The sequence below is a fragment of the Brassica napus genome, unplaced genomic scaffold (assembly GCF_020379485.1).
Source record: "Brassica napus cultivar Da-Ae unplaced genomic scaffold, Da-Ae ScsIHWf_1237;HRSCAF=1767, whole genome shotgun sequence".
Classification (NCBI taxonomy): domain Eukaryota; kingdom Viridiplantae; phylum Streptophyta; class Magnoliopsida; order Brassicales; family Brassicaceae; genus Brassica; species Brassica napus.
Window position 1 is genome coordinate 278,408 of NW_026014658.1, and position 5,890 is coordinate 284,297.

Here is a 5,890-nt window from a genome sequence, read left to right on the forward strand (position 1 = left end):
CAACACTTGACATCCTAAACTCTTTGTTGACATATTTTTGATGTTTCCTTTCAGAAAACTTTCTTCAAAAATATTAATTTTTGAATTGTTGGCTTCTCGGGTGATTTTTGTTGTCCGTTGGTGATTTTGGCCCACGTGGGCTGTCTGTTCAGTACACACAGGACGTCCTTGTGTGTCCGTCAGCACATACAGGACGTCCGTGGCTGTCCGTGTGTGTCCGTCAGCATACACAGAACGTCTGTGGCTGTCCATCAGTACACATATCAGCACGCTGGACCTTGGACTCAGCATGCTGGCCCTTCCCATGGACTGTTTGGGTGATTTTGGCCCACGTGGGCTGTCGGTTCAGTACACACAGGACGTCCGTGGGTGTCCACCAGCACACACAGGACGTCCATAGCTGTTTGTGGCTGTCCATCAGCACACACAGGATGTACGTGGCTGTCCGTGTGTGTCCGTGTGTGTCCGTCAGCACAAAAAAGACGTCCGTGGCTGTCCGTGTGTGTCCGTGTGTGTCCGTCAGGAGACATAGGAGGTCTCTGGCTGTCCATCAGTACACATATAAGCACGTTGGTCCTTGGACTCAGCACGCTGATCCTTCCCGTGGACTGTTCGGGTGATTTTGGCCCACGTAGTTTGTCTGTTCAGTACACACAGGACGTCCGTGGGTGTCCGTCAGGACACACAGGACGTCTGTGTGTGTCCGTCAGTACATACAGGACGTCCGTGGCAGTCCGTGTGTGTCTGTGTTTGTCTGTCAGCACACACAGGACGTCCGTGGCTGTCCATCAGTACACATATCAGCACGTTGGTCCTTCCACTCAGCACGCTGACCCTTCCCGTGGACTGTTCGGGTGATTTTGGCCCACGTGGGCTGTCTGTTCAGTACACACAGGACATCCGTGGGTGTCCGCCAGCACACATATGACGTCCGTGGTTGTCCGTGTGTGTCCGTGTGTGTCCGTCTGTGTCCGTCAGCACACACAGGACGTATGTGGCCGTCCATCAGTACACATATCAGAACGTTGGTCCTTGGACTCAGCACGCTGGCCCTTACCATGGAATGTTCGGGTGATTTTGGCCCACGTGGGCTGTCTATTCATTACACACAGGACGTCCGGGGGTGTCCATCAGCACACACAGGACGTCCTTGTGTGTTCGTCAGCACACACAGGACGTCTGTGGCGGTCCGTGTGTGTCTGTGTGTGTCCGTCAGCACACACATGACGTCCGTGGCTGTCCATCAGTACACATATCAGCACGATGGTCCTTGGACTCAGCATGCTGACCTTTCCCGTGGACTTTTCGGGTGATTTTGGCCCACGTGGGCTGTTTGTTCAGTACACACAGGATGTCCGTGGGTGTCCCCTAGAAGAGACAGGACGTCAGTGGCTGTCCGTGTGTGTCCGTGTGTGTCTGTGGGTGTCCGCCAACACACACAGGACGTCTATGGCTGTCCATGGCTGTCCGTCAGCACACACAGGACGTCCGTGTGTGTCCGTCAGCACACACAGGACATCCGTGTGTGTTTGTGTGTGTCCGTCAGAGCACACAGGACGTTCGTGGCTGTCCATCAGTACACATATCAGTACGCTGGTCCTTGGACTCAGCACGCTGGCACTTCCCGTGGACTGTTTGGGTGATTTTGGCCCACGTGGGCTGTCTGTTCAGTACACACAGGACGTCCGTGGGTGTCCGCCAGCACACACAGGATGTCTGTGGCTGTCTATGGCTGTCTATGGCTGTCCATCAGCGCACACAGCACGTCCGTGGCGGTTCGTGTGTGTCCTTGTGTTTTCGTGTTTGTCCGTCAGCACACACAGGACGTCTGTGGCTGTCCATCAGTACACATATCAGAACGCTGGTCCTTGGACTCAGCACGCTGGCCCTTACCGTGGAATGTTCGGGTGATTTTGGCCCACGTGGGCAGTCTGTTCAGTACACACATGACGTCCGGGGGTTTCCGTCAGCACACCCATATCGTCCTTGTGTGTCCGTCAGCACACACAGGACGTCTGTGGCTGTCCGTGTATGTCCGTGTGTGTCCGTCAGCACACACAGGACGTCTGTGGCTGTCCATCAGTACACATATCAGCACGATGGTCCTTGGACTCAGCACGCTGACCCTTCCCGTGGACTTGTCGGGTGATTTTGGCCCACGTGGGCTGTTTGTTCAGTACACATTGGACGTTCGTGGGTGTCCGCCAGAACATACAGGACGTCCGTGGCTGTCCGTGTGTGTTCATCTGTGTCCGTCAGCACACACAGGACATCCGTGGCTGTCTATCAGTACACATATCAGCACGTTGGTCGTTGGACTCAGCACGCTGGCCCTTCCGTGGACTGTTCGGGTGATTTTGGCCCATGTGGACGGTTTGTTCAGTACACACAGGACGTCTGTGGGTGTCCAGCTGTTCACTCTACTAGTGAATTCATCAGTTGGTCAAGCTAAACCTGTAGCTACGGCTACACCTATTGCTACGGGTCCAGTTGTGGACGCGGTTGAGGTGATCGAGATCGATTGACCGGAAAGGTTTGTAAAGAAGGTTGACTATCTGAGTTTGCTTCAACATCTATCCAGATTGGGTACGAAGCAATTCTCAGGTAGCACCAACCCTGTTGTGGAAGATGAGTGGAGGAGTAGGCTGGTCTGAAACTTCCAATCAACTCGCTGTCCAGAGGATTACAGGCGAGACATTGCGGTTCACTTCCTCGAAGGGGACGCGCATAATTGGTGGCTTGCAGTGGACAAGCGCACCAATGGAAGTCTCACAAGTTTTGCGGATTTTGAAGTTGAATTCAACCGCAAATACTTTCCTGCTGAGGCTTGGGATCGCCTGGAAGCTAAGTTTCTAGATTTGGTCCAAGGCCGCAAGACAGTACGGGAGTACGAAGAAGAGTTCAAGCCAAGGAGCCGTGAAGGCTCGGTAAATGAGAGGCTATGTAACGTGTTGTTAGATGATGCTAGGGATGAACTAGTGACTGTCTCTGAAACGATTAAGAAATTGTGTATCGGATCTCATGTTTCTAAGTAATACATTTTATACACATTTATATTCCGCTGTGCTATCTGTTCAATTGTTTTAGAACCTCAGATTCCAACATGACATAGTAAATGAAAGACTTGAAATGAATCAAACAAGCAAAGGATTGATTATATAGCAGACTGGTCCAGTTTTGTTGAGAGGCCGGATTCGGGTGTTACACGTAACCCAGCTTCCAGTTCATCTCGAATCGGCAGTTCTGCGTACCAAAAATGGCCCACTTGGAGCTCTCGATTCCGTGGGATGGGTCAACAAAGCCGCCACCCCGCCCTACCTATTTAAATTTTGAGAATAGGTCGAGGACATTGCATCCCTGATGCCTCTAATCATTGGCTTTACCCGATAGAACTCGTTTCCTAGCTCCAACAATCCTGAGGGAAACTTCGGAGGGAACCAGCCATTAAATGGTTTGATTAGTCTTTCGCCCCTATACCCAAGTCAGACGAACGATTTGCACGTCAGTATCGCTGCGGGCCTTCACCAGAGTTTCCTCTAGCTTCGCCTGGCTCAGGCATAGTTCACCATCTTTCGGGTCCCGACATGCATGCTCACACTCAAACCCTTCTCAGAAGATCAAGGTCGGTCGGTTGTGCACCTGTGAGGGATCCAGCCAATCTGCTTCCTTGCGCCTTACAGGTTTACTCATCCGTTGACTCGCACACATGGCAGACTCCTTGTTCTGTGTTTCAAGATGGGTCGAATGGGGAGCCCACAGCCCGACACCTTGAGCACGCAGATGCCGAGGCACGCCGTGAGGCGTGTGCTGCAGACCACGATTTAGGCAGCAACGTCTCTGCGGGCATAACAAAAGCCCGGGCTTAGGTCACCACCTTAATCTGTGTTGGTCCACGGCCCGAATCTATCAGCAAACCGGATTGCTCCATTCTGCATCTAACCGGGACGAATCGCCGGCCCCCATCCGCTTCCCTCCCGACAATTTCAAGCACTCTTTGACTCTCTTTTGAAAGTCCATTTCATCTTTACCTCGCGGTACTTGTTCACTATCGGTCTCTTGCCCATATTTAGCCTTGGACGGAATTTACCGCTCGATTGGGGCTGCATTCCCAAACAACCCGACTCGTAGACAGCGCCTCGGGTGCGACAGGGTCCGGGCACGACAGGACTCTCACCCTCTCTGGCGCCCCTTTCCAGGGAACTTGGGCCTGGTCCGTCGCTGAGGACGCTTCTCCAGACTACAATTCGAACGCCAAAGACGTCCGATTTTCAAGCTGGGCTTTTCCCGGTTCGCTCGCCGTTACTAAGGGAATCCTTGTTAGTTTCTTTTCCTCGGCTTATTGATATGCTTAAACTCAGCGGGTCATCCAGCCTGACCTGGGGTCGCGTTGAGGACTTTGGGTCATCAAGACCTTTTGGACCGGATCGTCTGACTATAGGACGAGAATTGAATTCACCAGCGCATGTCAAGACGCTCCTGGCATCCTTAGTTCGGATTTTGGCCAACCGCGTGCGGTATCACACGGGAAATCAGCTTCGTCCCATATCATCGAGAGGATGGGGGGACGACGATTTGTGACACCCAGGTAGACGTGCCCTCGGCTAGAAGGCTTGGGGTGCAACTTCCGTTCAAAGACTTGATGGTTCACGGGATTCTACAATTCACACCAAGTATCGCATTTTGCTACATTCTTCATCGATGCGAGAGCCGAGATATCCATTGCCAAGAGTCATTTTAGAATTTACATTGCAGCACTGCTTCCGAACAAACACCGTCTCCGGGGTGGAGAAAGCAGGCTGTTTAGTTGCTTTTTCCTTGACACTTTTCGTGCTGGGTTTGGTGATATCTGGAAGCTATGCGTACGATCCAACCATAACGGACGTCTTGGGCATGGATGAACGCATAACCAAGGATTCTGTAGGCACAATAAGAAACTGGCCTACCGAGAGTGATGTTTCCAGGGTACGACAATGATCCTTCTGCAGGTTCACCTACGGAAACCTTGTTACGACTTCTCCTTCCTCTAAATGATAAGGTTTAGTGGACTTCTCGTGACGTCGCAGACGGAGAACCACCCACGTCGCCACGATCCGAACACTTCACCGGATCATTCAATCGGTAGGAGCGACGGGCGGTGTGTACAAAGGGCAGGGACGTAGTCAACGCGAGCTGATGACTCGCGCTCACTAGGAATTCCTCGTTGAAGACCAAAAGTTGCAATGATCTATCGCCATCACGATGAAATTTTAAAGATTACCCGGGCCTTTCGGCCAAGGTGTGAACTCCTTGAATATATCAGTGTAGCGCGCGTGCGGCCCAGAACATCTAAGGGAATCACAGATCTGTTATTGCCTCAAACTTCCGTGGCCTAAACGGCCATAGTCCCTCTAAGAAGCCGGCTTTGAAGGGATGCCTCCACGTAGCTAGTTAGCAGGCTGATGTCTCGTTCGTCAACGAAATTAACCAGAAAAATTGCTCCACCAACTAAGAACGGCCATGCACCACCACCCGTAGAATCAAGAAAGAGCTCTCACTCTGTCAATCCTTACTATGTATGAACCTGGTAAGTTTCCCCGTGTTGAATCAAATTAAGCCGCAGGCTGCACTCCTGGTGGTGCCCTTCCGTTGATTCCTTTAAGTTTCATCCTTGCGACCATACTCCCCCCGGAACCCAAAAACTTTGATTTCTCATAAGGTGCCACCGGAGTCCTAAAAGCAACATCCGCTGATCCCTGGTCGGCATCGTTTATGGTTGAGACTAGGACGGTATCTGAACGTCTTCGAGCCCCCAACTTTCTTTCTTGATGAATGAAAACATCCTTGGTAAATGCTTTCGCAGTTGTTTGTCTTTCATAAATCCAAGAATTTCATCTCTGACTATGAAATACGA

The 5,890-nt window shown here is 51.7% G+C and overlaps 1 non-coding gene across 1 annotated transcript; it reads right to left on the reverse strand.

Annotated features, from left to right (window-relative positions):
• Positions 1–4,575: 4,575 nt before the first annotated feature.
• On the reverse strand, positions 4,576–4,731 carry LOC125596596. Its single transcript, XR_007331148.1, has one exon. It is a non-coding gene; the product is annotated as a 5.8S ribosomal RNA (ribosomal RNA).
• Between the last annotated feature and the right edge of the window lie 1,159 nt (positions 4,732–5,890).